The following is a 21,198-nucleotide window of genomic DNA, read 5'->3' on the forward strand; positions in this document are numbered from 1 at the left end:
CAGCATTCCAGCAGTGAAAAATCCAGGAACAGGTGGGGAAAAGCGTGTCCGTGGGAGAGGAGCTGAGATGACTGCGTTTCACAACAGCCTGACTGACCAGCACCGTGCTCCCCACTGGCCCAGGCACCTCCCAGGCTCACTGGCAGCGGGAGAGGACAACTGACATTACTGGGAACGAGGCACGGGAACTGCCATCTGCTGGGTCAAACTTGCCCCAAGTCTGAAATGTGACTTGTGACTTGGAAAATGTCCCAAGTGACTGAAATGCAGTGGTGTGAGATTTCTGAGCTGCCTCTTCAGAAAACTGCCAGGGATTACACCTGCGTAGTCCCCGCGCAGGTGCAAGGATCTGCAGGGACCACCAGCAGCCAGCTCTCAGCCAGCCAGGAGGTCCCCCCAGAGACCACTGGGGAGTCTCCATCCATGCAGTCCTGACCGTCCTGCCGACACACGAGGGACTGAGCTGAGGAGCTGCAGACTCAAAGCATCTGTTGCTTTGCAGGGCAATTGCTGTTGCTCAGCATTGCCGGGGCACACATGGCAGCTGGGGAAGGGTTACAGCACATTCCCAATCCCCACAAGGGATGGGAAAGAAGACACATGAACTCATTACACGTGTGTCTAGGAGGGAAGCACGGCACCATACAAGGCTCTGACGTCCTCTGGAGCAGCCCTCAGGCAGCCCCGTTGGGTGCTGCAGCAGAGCTGAGCTCCTCCGGGGTGCCTGAAGCTGCTGCAAAGGGCAGAGTACATACCAGGAACGRTTTAAAAACATCTTTCATTCCTACAGCATGGGCTGTGTTTTCATTGCTGCCATGGTCAAACATGGAGGACGGAGGTAGGAGGAAATCTTGGTAGGCAGGAGGTCAGTTTGCTTTTCTTTTTGCCTTGCTCCAGAGCGCCTTTTGTGTTTTTTTAAATCCTTTTTTTCTACCAATCAGAAGGGAAATTCTTTCCTTCCTTCTTCTGTCCTGTAAGAAAAACTCATATCCAATCTTTTTTTTAGTCAGAGGCCAAAAATATTCATCAAAATTTAAAAAGAAACTCAGATCAGGAGATTTTGTTTGATAGAATTACATATATTTTTACCTTATGAAACACCATCCTACCCAGGGGTCCCTCTTCAAGCCAGGATGACTGTGTCACACTGTCCCATTTGTTCTCATCTTTGTTCTCCAGATGAGAAGACTTCAGCTTCAAGACAGGCTCTGTATAGGTAACTGCCGAAAAACAGAAAACTCCAGCTAGGTCTAGAAATTTAACAGATTTGCTTAAGTCCTCTTTCTTTCATAAACTCACCTTTGAATTGAACTCACCCTTCTCCAAGTCGAAAGCTGAATTTAGGGAAAGCCTAAAGCGAAGGCTAAAATGAAAGAAGCAGAAACAGAGGGAGCACCATCCTCACAAAGAGGATTGAAAGGCAGATAGAAAAGCTATGCATCTCTGAAAGCCAGATAGCCTTCATGCTTTGGTTATACTTTAGGTCCCTTTTCAGAGAGCTACTGCCATTCAGCTCGCAACCGTGGCCGCGTTGTTCCCTTGAACATTATGCTCCCCTTCTCTAGGGGACTTTCCATTTCCCTTTCCTTCTCCAAATGGTGATGCGACCTTTCATTGCCAGCACGAGTTGCCTCCTCCACGTCACTGCAGGTTAAAACCCCTGGGAAGAGCAGCCACCAGCCCAGTCTCTCTTTCCCAGAGGGCTGTCAGAGAGCAGATTTGCCATTCTTCCCTCAAAAGCAGGGCTGTACTCGCAAAACAGTCTCCATATCACTTTGAGCATGCCCTGGAGGTTCCTGCCRAAAGCAGTCTGAATTGCATCTTAGTTTGAAGCCTGACTTAGCCTAAAGCAGGCAGTAAAAGCCACCTCCCTCCTATTTTTTCCCCTGGATCATCTATTGGTAACCTCCAGACATCCCTTATTATACTACTTTTAATCATAGCATTCACGATTTTTTAGTTTATTGACTGCTGCCACAGATCCTTTATATACTGTGGCATCAGAGGCACTTCTTGGCTCATTCTTTACTCCTTTATGTTTAGAGCACAGAGACAAAGAAAGGGGAGGGTGGAGTAATCTTTACACTGTCTATTTAAAGGCAGCAATGGCTGCATGTAGACCAAAGCACATAGCAATGGGAATTACATGTCTGGAGAAAACAGTTGGGTGGGTGTCTTCGCTGATGCTTCTTTTCCTAATGTGTAACAAAGATGCAAAATTTGCACTTCATGAAAACAACAACAAATGTCTAGCATGTACTAATCAGAATTAAATGGTGGTAGGTGCTTTCAGATGTCATCTGAGAAACTGAAGTGGTGAGTATCAGAAATAGGTTGCCAGCTGTCTCTGGTCATATTCTTTGTACAAGCGTGCTAACAGTTCCCCCTCCCATGCACCCTGGGACACTCTCTGCCCTCGTGTAAATCCATGCAAGCCTCCAGCTTCTCCAGCGCTGCACAGCTGTAAAAGGAATCTAACAGTTTTATTAAGAGCTGAGAAAAAACACTTGGCACTGCTGCCTGCTGCCTGCTAGCACCTTTCTGCACAAGGCCAGTCGTCCAGCACATCCCCGCGCCACGCCGCAGCTCTCCGCTGTGCTCTCCTGCCGCCCGGGGAACCAGGTGGGACTCAGCAGAGCGCAGGACGGGCAGCCCAGCCCCCAGGCCCGTGGCACTACGGCAGCTGGGCCATCTCGGGACACGTGTCCCTGGGAGCTATACCCACACACATACAAGAAAGGAGTTTCTAAAAGCCCCATCGTTCTCCATGATGAAGGCACCAGCTCGATTCTCACTGCGACAGGGCACACATTTAATTTTAGAAGTGAAGATGCTCTGATTAAAAGCTAAACTGATTATCTTACGAAGCGGAGAATACCATTTGTTATTGCAGGCTCACAAATGTCTCCACAGTAATTGTTCCTCTGATTTGAAAATTGCCTAACTGGAATATTCTGTGCCACTAGCTGGGTCCCAGCCCTCCTTTGCGTACAACTGATACTGGCATAATTTTCAATTTTACTTTATGCTTAAAAGTTCCTGGAAAAAATGCACCTTCACCTTTGTGTTTCCTCTGCTGTAATTTCATCAAGTATTTCTGCTTCATGTCTTATTTCTAAAGAATTTGCCATCTATGAATATCCATTTTCCCTCCACTGCTCTTTAGTACCCAACCTCCTTGTGACTTGAGCAAGCAGCCAAATTTCAGTGTCCTACATGTTGTTTCCATTGGAAAGAGAAAAATGATGCAAACAGGGATTTATTTTATTTTCCGCTGTGATCCTGTTTATTACAAGACTGTGCCTAGCGCCCCACTCCCCTGAACACAGCAGGACACGAGCATCAGGAGACAGCTTCTTGGCTTGCTGCCCCAGCGCTCTTCCTGCCCCGCGATGCCCCAAAGCTGGCTCTTTCCCAGGCCTCTCCCAGCACCCTGCGGCTCTTTGCCTCCCTCCCTGCACGCTCCCCTCTGCTTCCTGCCTCTTTTCCCGTACGCGGCACTGCAGCCAGCAGGTTTGCCCCACTGTGCCACCCCACACAGCCTGCAGCGCCGCTCCGGGACCAAGCAGCTTGGCCCTGGCTGCGGCTCCCGCTGTTTAACCCAGCTTTGAGGCAAGAGGCATTCAGTGCTCCCATAAAGGTTGAATTATACCTTGTTACACCCACCAGAACCAGTGAGGCTTCTCCCAAGACTACCTATGAAAAAAATCTCCATTCTGCTTTGTTAGTCTCTGTTTCTCCAGCTTTTTTTGGCTGCGTTTGCCTAATAAAGTTCTAACTATTTCGGTATTTATGACAAAGGGCACAGCGTTACCATGGCTGGGTACAGCCCCACATGATGGATGCTGTGTCAGCTCCCTCAGAGTAAATCTCACATTTTTAGAAGCAGAGGAAGGAGGCTTATACTGGGCAAGCTGTGCACAACAAGCAGAACCCTTTTCTTTAATAAAAGCCTTTGACGAATGGGACTTGGAGGAAACGTTGCCTAGATGTTCTTTTGAAGGTGGAAATTACTGCCTCCTAAAATTAAATTATACAAAGCCGGACAAAGAAAGATAGCAAACCACGTGCCAGACAAACTGCCACTCAGCTAATACGTTGTTTTCTAAATATAAGAACAGCCTACTGCTTACACTGACAGTTCAGCACATAAGCAAGATGGGAATGATGTATAGCACTAGGCTGAACTGAGGCCGCAGGAGCACATACTGATCTTAGGCTCTTTTCTGTAACTACTTACAAAAGAGTGCTGGGGAGATAGGGGAAAGCGTGCCCAAAAGGGATGAGGGCTCAGCTGAGCCCTTTTAGCCACAGGGGTTGTCCAAACCCACAGCTGATGCTGATGGCAGTGGGGCTCTCCCCCGAGAACATTTCTTGCCTTGGTCCTGTAGGTAGTGCTCGGAAAAAACATATATAAGCCACAGAAGTAGCTTCTGGCTTAGTCAGCAGATATGTCAGCAGGGCAAGACTGGGGTCTCCCCACAGCTATTCTGAACCCCATTTGCAGAGAAAAGCAGGATTTTAAATGGTGATATGTTCATGCCATTTATTATCCCACTCAGCTCATTCAGCAGTGCATATAACCTTCTTCAGTCTTAACCAATGTCAAGTACAGGACATTGCACAGATTGACAGGTTCCTCATTTTATTCCAATTCCCTAGCCTCAATCAGCCAGACAGCAAGACGGTGAGAAGAAGAAAGGCATAGATAATTTCCTAACTCTTATTTCTGTAACCTTAATTTCTCATCTGGCCAGCCCCACCAGAATGCCATTCCTACATTGGGTTTCTCTTTCTTTTTCAAATTATAATAAAATCAATTCACTTGTGTATGAAGTTATTTTTAGATCTAGTTAAAAAAATAAAAATTCATCTATAACACTTATCTGTAGCTGAATTATACACAGAAAAACTTTATTGTAGATTGTGATTCATAATACTGAAGCTCACATAAAATTCTATTGATTGCCTAAAAACTTATGGAATTATATCCTTTTTTATTTGAAAAGTAAAGCAAAAGTTCAGATCATGGAAAATATCGAAGATCTCTGATCAGCTATAAGTATACCAATGTAGAATGCAATTATTTTCTTTAAAGGAAAAAATGGATTCACTTTGGCCAGCAGGTCATCAACTACCAGATTGTAAACTTACACTGTTCCAGCACCATCATACTTTCCCTTCCAAGCTTCAGCTCTCAATAAATTTTAAACACGCCGTTCTCAGATTCTCAGCTAGAAGCATCATTGTTAGTCATCAACTCTAGTAGCGGCTGCAGCATCTAAAGTCCAGTTAAGCTGAAACTGGGAGTTGAGAGCATAAAGGAAGCTGGCAGTAGCCCTACTTTAAAATTAAAAAATTTAAAAAGTTCTTAATTAACTAAGGTAACAAATTAAAATAGATTTCTATGTGCTGTTGATTTTAACCAAATTTTTATTTGTTTTTTTAACCAAAAGGTAGGAGATTCCTAGCCTGTTGTGTCCCTACCCCAGCAAAACACCAAAAAAAAACCCAGATTACTGTGAACCTGAAGAAAGCTGGTAATGTCAAATCAATAGCAGAGAGTTTTCTTTTACTCCTCCCAGCCCTGCACAGTGGCCTTTTGCACATAGACAGGTTCTGAGAGAAGCCACCTAGATTTTTGCAAAGAGAGAAAGCACAGAAACTTTCTGAATATTCATCTGTCTAAATTTCAGGAAACTGTTGGTACTTGACACAATTCAACAGGGCAAAAATGTTGAGAAATTATTTTGATTAATTAGATATCTCCTACATTTTGAGGCTCAGCATTGCATAACCTGTCCAGGCTAGAAATATTTTGGTAGATCAGGGCAGATGATAACTTTCAGGATCAGTTTTGACAGAGCAGAAATGAAAAATTGGCAGCACTGACTTTCTAGAACCTTTTCTAGTGAAGAAACCTGAAAAAAACAGGGTTAGGTTTCAGGGCTCCTTTCAGCAACTGGGTCCCCAGCCAGCGGGAGTGCTTTGTATTAATTTCAAACGCCTGCATCATGATTCTAACATGTTCCTATGCCAAGTGGTTTCCACTAAGTTAACAAATAGAAGCATTCAGCCTCATGCTGCAAATCTACTCACATTCCAGAGGACTTGAGTAGATGGGCACCAGGTTGTCATTCACATACTCTGTCTAGCAAAACAACGTTCCCAGCTTACTTACAAAGAGCAAAAGTGTTCTAGGAATTTGCAAGTGTGGTGTTCTTAGAAACAATGACCTGTGGCTGCTTTTCCTTAAAGCATACACTTTCCTGGTGATATGGCAATAGGTAATGTACTAGGAACATTGCATCGAAAAGGGGTGAACAGCTTTGAGAAAATCACAGTGTTATTCTTCTGTGAGATACCTCACAGTGCTGTAAGATTCAGGAAAGATTTCCTGGGTCATATCGGGATGAGGCAGGGGGAACTCTCACCCCAAATGTTCATGCTTCTGTTCATCTAGCTGGTGGCTACAAGTAAAACGTGATGATCCCATACATGAAATATGATATCTATGCTAAGAATAATCCAAAACTCGAAAGATACTGTCAAATGGAAAAATATAAGAAGAAAAAACAAGCTCAGATGGAGCTGGATGGAAAGAATTGCTTGCAGCACCGTGCACACTGCATAATTGAGAATACAAACGTTAGCCCAGGTTAGGCTTAGAGCTGAGTCGAGAAACCTCCAGGAAGTCGGGAATGGGCCAGCGCTCGTGATCCAGCAGGCAGCTGCAGCTGGCAGAGACGGCTGCCTGTAGGCTGCCACTTGCTGCCTGTATGACTAGAAGAGGAAAAATATTTTTCCTGAAGAAAGGTGTTGCAGGTATCACCTCCCTTCTCTTCCTTCTTTGCACCTGAAATGGCACCAAAGTAGGACACGGCCTTCCTGCATCAATGCCATATTCAGGCAGTTTCATTGTACTGCAGCTATTCAGCAGGTGAGGGGGGAAATGCTACCTCCTGTTTCCACATGTTTTAAAGAACATCGCTCAGCAGCGATGACAGTAGGAAGAGAGTAACTAGCAAATTTGGTCACTCTGGTCTGCCATAATAAGAACGACAAAACAATTTAACATGTTGCAACTCTGACCTTCAAAGCTCACTCTGTTGCAGGGACTCCCAAGATCACACAAAAACAGTGGAGAAAATTCACCCTTTGAACTCCCTCATCTTGTTTTGTCCCTGTGGAAGAAAAAAGTATGTATGTCAAATGAGAAGAGTATGTGTGGCTTCCATGAGATTAGATTCCAGTGTTAATGAAAATGGCCAACTTAAATATTCTCCACATGTTACGTATCCAAAAGATATTTTCCACACAGGGCTCTCCTCTTGAACTGTTTTGTTGAGCTGAAGTTTTCCCGTTGAAGAGTTTGGCTACTGTTGTTTTTCCACAGGACTCTAGCAATGAGGACTCTGAGATGGAAGCTTTTCATTTTAGAAGATTTAAAATGTAAAAAATTCCAGTAAGAAATAATCTTAAGAAATAATCCTAGTTGTTGCATGATGTCACAAGAAGTTTTTTCACATCTGTCATTTGTGCTTTCTGATATAGTATGTCAAGTTCAAAAAAGCCCCATACGCACCAGTTCAGAATAACAGGGTGACCTTTGAGTATATTTATAATGGAATTATTTGGTAAAGTAACTTGTGCAGCTTCTCTTTTTTCAGGTACAAAGAGAGAAATTCTGGCCCTGCTGAATTTAACAGCAGTGCTCTGATTGGCATAAACAGCAACAGGCCCTCACCCTTAATCTATATCATAAAACCATAATTGGCAGTCTCCATTAGGACTAAAGTAACAGGAATGTTGTAGGTCAGGATGAAGGTGTATTTGCAGCCTGCATAGTTTCTGCACACATTAATAGTCCTTCATGAGTATTATGTTCACATTTTTAAGCATGTATTTGTGGTATTTTATTTGCTAAAGCCTGATCAGGTGGTCAGTGCTGTCTGAGACATAAAATTGTGACAGTCGCTAGCCTAATCAACAAAACCAAACAGAGGCAGAGCTCACTTGGGCTGCTTGAAGAAAGATAAGCCTTACCCTTTTAGAAGCAGTGACATCCACTGAATATCTTTTTCTTCTGTCTCGGTTAAAACATTAGGAATTACAAAGGAGAAAAATGTCTCTGGGAAGGATGTGAGAAAGCTGAAAATGCACATAGCACAACAGCTCAGCTTGCTTGGCCGAGCACTGACTCACGCCACTGCCTTTCCTGGGGTCAGAAGCTCTACTTTAGCTTACTCACTGCAGCAACAGTCAGARAAAATCAAACCGGATGCATTAGACAAGACCCAGTGTCCGCCAGACTGTTATGCCTGACAGCTGTCTTAGTGTTTGACTTTTAGGGCCAAATCGTCAGGGTTGGTAGGTATTTTTGGCTGCAAAAAAGAAGGGGAAGCAAAGGGTGCCTCCATCCTGCCAGAGGTCTCAGGTGAAGCCCATCTCCAAGCCTTCCCAGTCCTTCTCAGCACCCCCAGAGATGCCCAGCCCAGGAGCTGCCAACGCTGTCTCAGTGCTTCTCTGTCACCTCTGGCAGTGCCCACCACTGAGGGTCTGGTGTTGAGGACCACTTTGTGCCACTGGGCTGTCACCCGGGCTGTAGCCTCAGGCCCCCCTGCGTAGGGATAAACTTGTTTCACCCAAACAGGTTTGGAGAGCAGGAGCATTGCCCACCTCCTCACAGGGCAAGACCGGGCTGGTGACTGGGGGAAGTGGTGCTGCACTCCCAGGCTCACAGCAACTGCCTCTCCACCAAATGCAACGTGGAGTGACCAACTTCCCATAGCACAAAAGCAATAAACGTCATGTGAAGGAAAGCTATATTTTTATCTATCTCTCTGTATTTTGCTTTTTGGCTTCCTTTCTATGCAATTCAGACAGGCCAGTCTGTTTAAAAACTCCGGTAAAACCAACCCATGTAAGATATAATGGGAAAAATTCTCCTGAAACTCCACTGGTCTAGTTTCCACAGTAAGTATGGACTCTTCTTTCACTGCTTCTCCTCAAAAATGTGTTGTCATTAACACAAATTAAAACCAAGCCTGATAGCCTGCTAACTGCAGATTAATTAACATTCCAAGTGGATGTTTTTGTTTTCAAAGAAAGGATTGAACTAATGAAGGTCACTTTGCTCTCAAGTAGCTGGGAAGAATRCATTCTGCTGCAACCTGCTCTGCAGAGGGTGCAGAGAGCTAGTCATGTGAACCAAGCACTTCTAGCAGAGCTCGACATTTTGGCATACTCAAATAACTGGATGTGATGTCCTAATCCAATGCTTTAAAGACAAGAGGGAACAAAGAATGAACAGGATCGGGGTTCAGTAATTGTGTCTTATGACATGAAAGAGAGTTGGCTTATCGGAGTCACTGGGGACTAATTTTAATAAAAGAGATGGGGCATGTCTGCACTGCATAACACAGTGCATTGTGAGGCAGCTCCGAATGGTCGCTGCTGACTGAGCCGGCTTTGGACCAGGAAACCCTGCAGAGCTTGTTAGCTCAGGCACAGTACGGTACTAGCACAGCTCTACAGCTTTTAAGAGCAAAGCTGGTATTTTTGTCTGACCCAGCACTGTCTGGTGTGGGTGCACCAGGCTGGGTCAGTGTTAGGTCAGGGATCTCTGCATTGCAGTCCAGTTTGTGGCACTGACCGGCTCCTCGGGACTATTCAGGCATATTGGGAATGCTGTGCCCAGTTTTGCCCCCCACACACACAGTTCAAGAGGGATATCAAGAAACTGAAGAGGGTCTAAACTGGAGAGCTATCAAAGTCATTAAAACACAACCTGCAAGGACAGGCTGAGGAAGCTGGGCTCACTGTGTCTGGCAAAGAGGAGGTGAGCATCCCACAACTACCTGCAGTGCAGGTATGATGATAGCTGAGCCAAGCTCTTCTCAGTAGATGCAGCCAAACCAAGGGGAAACAGCCACAGACTGTGGCTTGAGAAGGTCGGATAGGACATTAGGGAAACTTTTTCACCAGGAGGGAAGTGCAGCCCCAGACTAGGGTCCCCAGAGAGGCTGTGGAGCCTCTGTCCTTGGAAGTTTCAGGCCTCAGCTAGGCAGAGCTGTGGATGAGTTAATCTAGTGCTGGCCTTAGCCCAGCTCCAAGCAGGAGGTGAGAGAGACCTCCCAGGCCCCAACCCACCAACACGTCGCTTAATCTGTGACAAGGCCAGTGTTGTATCTGCAGCATCTCCTCAAGAAAAGAGAGAAAGCATGACACTATGGTCTGGCATTTCAGCTGAGCAGAGTGAGTGGTTGCTGCCACTGAAAGACCTGCTTCTGCTCCTCCTGGTCACCACTCCAGGCTTGGCCCCTCTGCCAATGGCTGGTTATTCAGTGCTGCTTTTGGGACCTTCCTGATTCAGCTCACTAAGTAGGTGATAAAGCTATTGACTTTTTGGTTGATGCTTAAGTCAGTTTTCTGGTGATTTAGAGAGTTGAAGGAGAAAGTGAGCTCTTAGTTTATGGATCTCACTGGAGTTTTGGTGCTGAATTGCTCAGCCCCAACAAGATTAGGGAAGCTTTAAAGCTAAAGCTTCAGTCAGAAAGGGCAACAGCTACTTCCAAGGCTTCTTTATTTCAAGGTCACAGCTTCAGCTGAACTTTTTAGATTGATTTTGTTTAGGTTCATGATGCTAATATTCTGCTGTGTTTTCATTCAGAATATAGTCAAATATAGGCTGTGTGGCTGACATTATAAACGGGTGTCTCCCAAAATTACAAAATGTGTCCAATGTTGATTAATCAATTACTGTTCCAGTCCTCTTATAAAGATTCAGTTTGTGCAAGTTATTTTCTAATCTCCTGTGCAACTCACCAGTCACAAACTGGGAACTGTCTGTCTGTTTTTACATTTTTTTGGAGATGCCACCACCCAGGTTTTCCCAGAATCACAGTAACTAATCCAAAATTCACAATACTTCATCTTCTAAGTAAAGTGAAGCAGCAAACTGCATTTGGCTCCCTTTGATTTTCAAAGCAAGTCAGAGCTGAGTTCCACTCTAAATCTGATAGTCTGATATAATTTAAGATTGCTGTTAAAACCTGTTGCCTATTAGAGATCAGGGGGCCTTCAGCTCTGTTTGCCACAATAATAAGCACTGCCTCTTTAACTGAGGTGACAATCTCAGKTGGTGGCTGCTGCTGTGACTTTGCTTTGCAAGACCAGCTGCAGGTGATCTGCTAAAACATTGCCAGTTTCACAGAGCTGTGGAAAAGATAGAGCAAATCTCAGTCTTTGGGTTTGATTTATTCTGCTTTTACCTCAGTGGAGTCAGTTTGTATTTCCACTAGGATAAATGTCAGACTCTTGGCCCAGGCTTTCCTTAGATGTTGGGGGATAGGGAAGAAGAAGGTTCTTGTGCATCTCAACAGGAGTTGTTCTGTTTGGATGAGGAACATCTTTGCCTGTGTCACGGGAAACACACATCTTTTAGCTGAAGCAGTAACAGTAGCATGAAGCTTCATGCTCAGAGCATGAACAACAGTGTAAGGTTCAATAAATGAAGAATTCCCTGTTCTTATAGGAGGTGAAAGGAGGGGTAGAGAATGCTGCAAGATCAACAAAAGCTGTAGCTCCTAGCAAGGAAACAATACTAGAAAATGCAAGTCTTCAGCATGGGTTGATGGTTGTTTCTTTGTTTGCTTTGGGCAGGAGGATGACTGAGAATGGTAAATTAATTGTTTGTGTCTTTCATAAAATGTAACAGGTGTCAAGCTGTGACTTTCTGATATTTGCCAGCATCATAACAAATGCCTGGAATAGCTGAAAGTATAAGCATTTTGCTTCCTATTCAATAGCCATTTATCACCTCAGGTTATAAGACATGAGTACAGTTGACRGTCAATATTTGGAGTCATTATAAAGGGGATCATTCTGTCCTTTTGGAAAGCAGAGGCAAGTCAAAATGCCAGCTCTTTTTTTCTTAATCTCACATCTCCTCCCTTGCTCCTAGAATTGTGCAGTAATGGATTTATGTTAGTCTTTAAAGGCCACAGTCCAGGTATTAGCATTATAGACACAACTGAAGCCCTGTCTACCCAAATTATCTGAAGACACAAAATCTCAGCCTAAGAGAGGCAAAGGCAGTTCATGGAGAGCTACTGTTCACCTAATTTTTACCAGGAAGGGTAAAATACAAAGAAAAGTTGAGAAAAAAAAAAAAACTAGTTGATTTAGGAACATCTGCCTGAGTTTGTAGAGAGCTTGAAAAATATAGCTGTGTGAAATATGAATTTTCCCATTTATCTTAATCAACGTTTAACTCTAGAAGAACTCACCATTTTGCAATTGGGTGTTCATTCTGAAATCCAGGGCCCTGGGAGCCCTTGCTGGTGGAGAGTTCAGGGACGTTGATGGCTCCTTCCAGCCACTGCTGAAACCACCACTGGCTTTGGTCCTACCCACCAGTGCCATTGCTTGGGTGCATGCAGGCTGAGTTAGTTCCTCTGAAGGAGCCTGATCACAGCATCCCTCATGTCCCCAGCCCTTACATCCAGCAGAATTGGGGGTGAGTGTCAAGGGCAGGGAGAGTGTCAAATGGGGCAATATGCACAATGTCTGTCATCTGCTGCTGCCCAAAAGACAAGCAGCATGCTCGTGGAGACAGCAGTGGCAAGAAGAAGCTTGAGGTTGCCAAGATGTCCTGTTACAGCACTGTGTCTGTGTACAGCAGTCACMACAGGCAGGAGCACTGCGGTGACAGGAGGCATCAACATTCTGCGCCCGCAATAATAACTCATGCAGAAGCTTCTGTACATCCTGTTGGTACATTTTGTTGGTGAATTTTGGGTCAGGCCAATCTGGAATTAACAGAATCTTCCCAGATGCCATTTTCATCCTGTGTATTTCTACAGCAGGCTATAGCCTCAATAACATATCCTAACTGACTGTCGGAGACCAAACACTGAACAAGCAGGACCCCAGCAAGACACCTCTATAAAAACCATCCCATTCAAGTCTATGAAGAGCAGCATTATGGAAGAAAGAAAAACTTCAAGTTTACCTTACTTTTTTTTACCATTAAGCCTGATTCATGAGTTACATCAGTTATACTGATCATACAGGTTTTAGTTTCCCCCAGGCTGGGACTTAGCTATAAATTCATTTATATGAAGATAAATTAGGAACAAGTTGTGCACACCTTCAGTAACTGCCTGCAGCATACCAAGGATTTTGCAAAGAAAGAGCACAGAGGTCACTTGACTTTGGGAACTCCCCCCGCTCGCAGCTGCCTCCATTTTCACCACAGCAGTCCTGCACACATCTAGCTCTAACCAGGCTGCAGCACCCAGTCATGCCAACTGTGAGGCTGTTACGGACCTCACCATGCAGAGAAAGGAGCCCCCTAACCCCAGCAAGCCAGGACTGCTTGCAAACCAACCCTCCTCTATGGCCTAGACCTTTCTGGTGTCACTTGAATTCTGAAACTAATCCATGAGGAGAAAGATCACTTCTTAAAGGCATGTAATGCATAATCTTCTAAAGTTGCTAGGAAGCAACAGTTGCTTTAATTATAGCGATCCATGCTATAACACCATAGCATGGAAGTGAAGAAGAGTGTGTGTCCTTGGGGGCAAAGACAGCCCAAGGGGGGAGAAGAAGCAGCAGATAGATAGATAAACTCCACTTTCTCAGCTTCTCTTTCTGCTACCTCTTTCTCCTCTCTCCAACAGGGACATTACTTCTCCTTTTTAGAGAGAATTTCCCTGCAGCACTGACAAGTGTCTCAGCCTGACTGAGAAAAAACACTTTGCTGCAGTGGAAGTTCAGCCTTGCAGCTGGATGAAAGGCAGCTGAGAGGAAGGTTTAATGGGCATCTGTAGCAGGTGTGTAGTAAGCAGTTTTACTGGGCATTAAAGTCTCAGCGTACCTGTGTAACAGCTGAATATGGTCTCCAAGACTACATTTCTATGAACGAATCACATTTTCCATCAAGAAAGAAACTGATGTTCAGCTGCACGTTGCTGACTGTTATCACAACTGAAACTATGACTACAAATAATAAGGTTTTGAATTTAGAATTTCAGCTAAAGAGTAGCTTCACTGATTTTTAATAGGTTATTTAAGTAATGCAAGAGCAGAACTGGAAAGAAACGTCTTCACATGTACTCTCAATCCTGTTCTTCATCTAGTCTTTTTTAACATGCCACAGCCACCAAAGTTCACACAGTAAAGAGAATTACTGACAACTGAGACAAGAACTTTGCCTATTTCCCATGACACTACTGCAATGGAGTGCTGGTTAGCACAGCACAAGTCCTGGGATGGAGTAGCCTACCTTAATCCAGGCAAGTATGACAGTTTGTTTTAAAGAGAAGGAAGGCTGCAAGATGCTTTTAGCCACCCTTGAGAGAGAGGTCATGGTATATATATGTATGTAGTGATACGAAGACATTCTGTGTGGAAAATTTCAATCTGACCAGAAGAGCTTTCTGGCTCTTCCAACAATGTAGTCTTCAGATAGATTATAAGACCATAAAAAATGGAAACATTAATTAAATGCATGGAATATGGGCTGAGGTGGTAAACATAAGAGGTGCAAATTCTACCAAAGCCAAGTATGAATTCCTTCATGTAGTCTTGGAGAGAGGAATATGGTCTCTTCCTAAGGAAACTCCAACCAACAGGCAAAGTATTCTTTTCTATACCAAGCAAAAGCCTAGCAGGAACACTGTTATGGAAGTTGAAAGAAGCAGTAAACATTCAGCTTGGAAAAGAGCAGGCTGATTTCGAGAAACAGAATTTGTCTATGGCTGTGGCATTATGTGAGAGCAGTCTCTTAAAGCATTCAGAGAGTTCGTTGCACTTACACTATATAGACATTGAGAAGAGCTGTTGATAGGATGGCAAAGAACATCACCTGGTAAATAACAGGACATTATGGAAACCCAGAAAGATAATTAAGAGTGTGGAAATCTCAGATCTTAACATGAGCAAGTTCACATTAGCCCTCCTTCAAGCTCACTTGAGATAAGGGGTAAGATCATCTAGTTTTCTTTTGCTTTGTTGCTTCTGCCAATATTTTTATGGAATGAAGACAGGGTTGATTAGAAATGAGAGTACACTGGTCACCTCCACAACAATTACAAAATCAGACAGTATTTGCCTCAACACCCAAATACTACAAAAATGAAATTAAGACAAAGGTGATTGGAAGAGGAAGCTAAAAAAGATGGTTGGAAGAAAAAAAGGAAAAGAGATAATACAAGAGATAGTAAAAGAGAGAATACAGAAGGGTAGGTGGCACAGCAGACCATTTGGAGGTGAATTCGGCGCACACTGAAGAGGCCAAGAGAATCACTTTCCTCGAAAGGACAGTGGGGTGGACTGGTGCCAGAGAGGAAAATATCCATACTAGAACTGGGAAAGTGTAAGTGACTTTCATTCTTCAGAAAATAATTCAGGTCTCAAGACAAATGCAATTGTCAACCAAACTTTGGATCTTTAACACAAATGTCAGATCATTATGACTAAATGAGTTGCAAACATGGAGTAACACAAAGTGGCTGAAGAAGAGATTGACGCTAATAAGCTAACGTCTACACTGGATTTTAGGTATTAACTGTCCTTATTTGATAATAAACAAGGATTTACACAGAACAAAGAAAATACTTTGTGGAAAGAGAAATGGAAATGGATCCATTACATTCTGAATAAACTAACATCATGGCACAACCTTCTGATGAGCCCATTAGGAACATGGGAGAGAGAAAGACCCAAACCATCCTGGAGAGGAAGATGTGAACACTGATTTCATTTGAAGTCAAATCAAACAATGACTCAAAGATGAAAATGCACTCAGGCTCATTAACAGCAAGTCTTCTCCTTCCCTGGCATGAAGATAAGACAGCAAATACAGAAGGTCGTAGCATGACGGGTCTTTGTGAAGGTTTGTGAAACTAATTACAGTCCCCAAATAGAAAAGAGTGATTGTGGTAGGAAAAAAAAAAAAAGAAAATAAGGGACTTAGGTGAGAAGAACTTCATCTTACTTTCTTACCTGCTAAAACATAAGAGGACCAGGAAGAGAAAATTAGTTTATCCAAAGAAGACAGTGATATATAATTTGGCTACAATGGGTGTAGAATATTCATAACAAGCATAAAAGTTTCTAAAAAGYAAGAGGAAAAACATAACATAAGAAGCATAAAATAAAAAAGTAAGTATTCAAGAGCACAGCTGTGAGAGAGTATTTCAAGACACTGTATTTCAGTGTTTATATCTACCCTCAACATATGAAGGATAGGAATAATAATAATTTTAAGTAAAGCTACACTTTTAGGGAGGGCAATTTCAATAAAATGCATGAATTACAACATTACAGAAATGCTCTTTTCACCTAGACTTACTGCCTCCAACAATAAGATATACATAAATTCAGGCCCTCTGGATATGGAAAAAAATCTACAGGGCATATTTTGCATATCACCGTAATTTGATGGTCTGTGATTTCTCAAGAAAACAGAAATGTGAGAAACATGTTGACAGTTAAGTCTAATTCCAGAATTTTTTTCTACTGTGTCATAGTTGCTACTTGTGAGTATCACACACAGAAATCACTTCCCCCAACCTACAGAAAAATTTGTTTTGTTTTTTTTTTGCTATGAGATGAAACCCTCTGCGTCACTGTATACAGCTAAATTCTGCATTATGCACTGCTGTCCATGATAGGATGTTTATAAGTGTGCATTTAAGAGACAGATACTGGTTTAGTAAAGCCTGTATAGCTGGAGGATCATTTGCAAATCTCACCTATAGTAACAACAAAATACAGTGAACTGAAGAACAAATARTGTTGTAGCCCTCTGTGTGACAGATACAATGAGACAAGGTCATCCTATGGAATACACCCCTAGTCTGACCACAACTGCAGCATCTCTGTGACACACATGATTCTCTGTGACACACATAATCCTCTGTCCTAAGCAAAAATCACATGCTGACTTTTCTGCCCCAGGGTTGAGAAGAGAATAGCTGTGAAAAATTATACATAGATAACTGTACTTCAGAAATAATGCATGGAAGAGTCTTTTCTGATAGCATCAGGTAGAGAAAAAAGCACACAAGCTGTTAAAGATATATAATCCCTAGTTTAAAAAAAAAAAAAAAAGGCAACAAGATGGAATTTTAAAAACTCCTTTGTAGATGTAACTTGGTGGTTATTCTCATTTCAAATTTCCTGCCCACTAAAAAACATATTCTGCTTTCAAACTTCATGTTGACGACTGAACTGCCAGGAGAACTTTTGCAATCGCACTTCTTTATTTTCAATCACTAATTGTCTTTTGTGTCCTTAAAGGATCATTTTTATAAATTCTAAATTTAAGGTGCTAATTTGCCTTGTCCTGCTCAATTCACAATGGTGAACTGTTCAGCAGAAAACTCTAGGACAGGCCTATTCAGCTTCTTGACAACAGGAGATCAGGTTATACTACTGGTACTTATCCAGGAGCCAGATGGTCAAACCACTTTTTAATGTTATTTGAAGGTGAAAAATAACACCAAGGCAGGACAGAATTGACCTGTGGGCAACCCATGGAGAGTTGAAGAACAGAGATAAAAGTCTGGAAACCAAAAGGCTTCTAGTTTCTATTCTCAGACCTGTAAGTGATGTGCCGCATAGAAAAAAATATTCAGGACAAGGCTGTTGGTTGCTTCTTCCCTCACATTCCCTACCTCCAAACGCAACTGCCTAGACTTACACATCCACATGAACAGGGGAAGTTTTCAAAGGTTTCATCAAAATTTCAAAGTGTCCAGAGTCTAGCACTTCTGAAAAATAAGCTGCAGTTAGCAAGAGCCTAGCCATATCCCAGTCCCCGTGTCTGCAAAATAAGGATAATGGTTAAGGCAGCTTGTGGGGATGCAGTGAGAATCCATTAGCTGGCCCAGGAGGTCACACAAAGGAGTATTCAGCATGTGTGTAAGCCCATTTACTTCTACTCCCATAATTATGGGTAGCAGAACTGGACCTTATATGCGCTTCTTTACTTGACRCAAGAACAGTACGCAAAGCAGAGCGTAAACAAACTAGGATGATGCAAGTGTCCTTGAAAGATGTGAAGAAATAGATGCTGCAGATGCATCTTCTCTTGCCTCCTGCTATATTCTGCTCCACAGAAACCTAAAGACTGCCTGGAAGCAGTGCTCCCTCTATCCAACTCCCTTCTATCTATGTGTTTATTAAAAATACTTTTAGCTTTTTCCACAAGGATGGTAGTAGTGCTTGATTTTTTCAAATGCTCGAGTTCCATCTCCACTCTCCGTGTTATACCCAGTCATTTCTGAAAAGTGCTTTTTTTCCCTCCAAATTGGCAGGCAGTTAAAGCTTTGTACTGATGAGTGACAGTTTAAGGCAATGTTTGTCTGATTTTTCGCTTTCCACTTCCAGCACTGCCCAGCTCTGACAGGCTTCACCCACCCCGCTTAGTAGGGGAGCACTTGCAGGTCGTGTTTTCAGATGCAGCTCAAAGCCAGCAGGTACAATAACGTTACTCTGGATGTCAGTCACCTTTTTGCCCATGCTGCCCAGTAATTAACAGATCTGCTTCAGGTGAAATGCTAACACAACTCTTGCCAAAAAGATTTTCCCCCCTTCCTTCCAGCTTAGCAAAAAAGACATATAAAGTGTTCATGGTTTTGGTCTTCCTGGAATTTTCTCACACCTTTTCTAGGAATTAAAAAGAACATCTTTTTGCAATCCCGTAATTACACAGATGCACAGTTGTAAGAAATAGCTCTGAAGGGACATCAAGCAAATAATACCAATTTTCAAAATTCTATAGCAATGTATTTATACAAATTACAGAATTCTGTATGTATTTACACACCATTACAGAATATCAAGTAAACAACACCAATTGTTCTTTTTTCTCCCTCAGATTTTTCTTCAAGTGAATTTTAGTGCTCAAGAAAGGTGCCAGATTGACAGCACTAGAAAATGAAGATTTCTCTTTGTCCACAGCACAGGAATAGTGGCAGTGCAAGCTTCCCCACTTTGCCGTGCGAGGGATCTCCAAACCTGTTTTAGGAGGGCTGTGTGAGGCCAGGCAGGGCCCCCATGCCCATTCGGCAAAGGAGCAAAGCAGCACCCAGGTGATAACAGCTTTGCCCATCCCCCGTCAGAAAACAAACAGAAATAACTCATTTTACATCAGTGACTGCACAAAATCTGTTGTTTGCTACTTGAAACAAGCTGAATTTGACCCGATGAACCTGTAATGAGTGGCAAACTGCCAACTCCTGGACCATCCACTCTCGCAATAATGCCTATGTTAAATTACACATTTCTATATTTACATAAAGTCAGTATTTACACACTGTTATGGGTTATTAGAGTAAATTGGTTACAGTTTATTTATATGGACTGCCATAAACTCATAACATTTTTCTTGGTTTTAATCCTTTCTTCAGAAAAATACAAAAAAAATAAATTAAATAAAACATGTTAACTAGTAGTAATGATTTGCCTATGACTAAAAATCCAAGTTGATTTAACATTAAGACTCAGACCATGGCATAGTATTCTGGCCTCAACTCATAGTATTTTAAACCTTTACAATTAATTTTCTGGTGTATGAAAGATTTACTGAAAAAAACAGAGAGTTGCAACCTTCCTTTTCTTGCAGTGTAGTTAATCTTTTCAATATTGAGCAATGAATCCTCGTACTTCCCAGAAGCTCATTTCACTGTTCTATCATCCAGGAAGGTTTTGCACCTTCTGGTCAAATGATTCAGCATTTGGTTAACCTGCAGCCAAATTACGTGCAAGTTTCAGCAGTTCTGAAGGGTTAAAAATAAAATAGTGGGCTACAGTACAATGCTGGAAATTCTTAGGCAATAACAGTCCCTAGACAAATAAGCATGTCTAACTGTATCTTACAAATCAACTAACTTAATTTACGTATCTTCATCATTACACAACAATTAAAATAAAATGCCACATTTTATTTAAGATTACTGATATTGCAAGTTGAGATATGGCCTCTCCTACCTGCCAGAGCGCAGAAAGGTCATGTGTGTTCAGGACACCGAGCCATAGGTTATTCCAGAACAGATTTAAGTTTCAAATAATATACGTTATATCACACAGACAAGTGTGCATTAGAGCAAAAACAAATCAGGATTACTTAATTAAGAATAGGCTAAAAACTTATGTATAGCTACTCCAAAGTACATTTCCACTCAGCCTCAGTGCCCCTGAGGATAGGTAGGGGTGTCAGACCCAATCATTCTCCCCATAGATTCAATGGCAAAAGTTGCACTCGTTTTAATGGTACTAGATTCAAAACTTCAGGGATACAACTATAAAACGTATGTGTTACATGCTTTCTCTCCCTTTTTTCTTCAGGGTACTGGGAAAAAAAATGCTTCTTTCTAAGGGTTATTTCCCAACGGTAACTGCTAGTCAATGTGTTCACGTGCTTAACATAAAATGCTATAATTCCTTAAATATTACATACTGCCATCTCACTTACAGTTCACGAATATTTGAACATATTTTAGGGAAAAAAAACAAGTCTAATACTTTCCCCCTCATTGTCATTATTTATAGAGATTTATTAGTTTCATTTTGCAAGTTTTACTTTAGGAAGGGTGCTAATATCATGTATTATGACAGTTCACACTGAAAGCAATTTTCCATAAAAGATGTTACAATGACCCCTATGGAACTTGCATAATTTCATAGTAGATAGTCAAGTGCACAAATAAACATGTTTACAAGAGTGATCCTGTTAACCTAGTTCTTGCCCTCTGAAACCATTATGTGCTATTTGTGGAATCTTAAAAGTAGTACAATTGTTGATATTACTTATGGTGTTTCTGGCATCCTGCTTTAGGRAAAAAAAAAAAACATATTTATCATTTAGCTTTGGTATAATCTGCAATAGATTTTAACAAGTAGAATATATTCCAACCCCTATATTTTCCACATCTGTGAAGTTTACAGCGATGTAATAAGTCACTTTATCAGAGAGGAAATATTACAGACACAGAAAAAAAGTTGAAGACCCAGTTTTCTTTTTAATCCTCTGGGGGTAAACTATGAAACAAGCAGTCAGAAGAGTRAGTACTCAGTGTCATGAGTGGTGTGCATACTTTTACAATAATATGGGCACAAAATAGATTGTCACCTTTAGTACATGAGGGTCACTAGAATTTATTATTATTAATTTTTTTTTTTTTA

This window comes from Apteryx rowi, unplaced genomic scaffold (genome assembly GCF_003343035.1).
Source record: "Apteryx rowi isolate R43461 unplaced genomic scaffold, aptRow1 scaffold_376, whole genome shotgun sequence".
In the NCBI taxonomy this organism is placed as follows: Eukaryota; Metazoa; Chordata; class Aves; order Apterygiformes; family Apterygidae; genus Apteryx; species Apteryx rowi.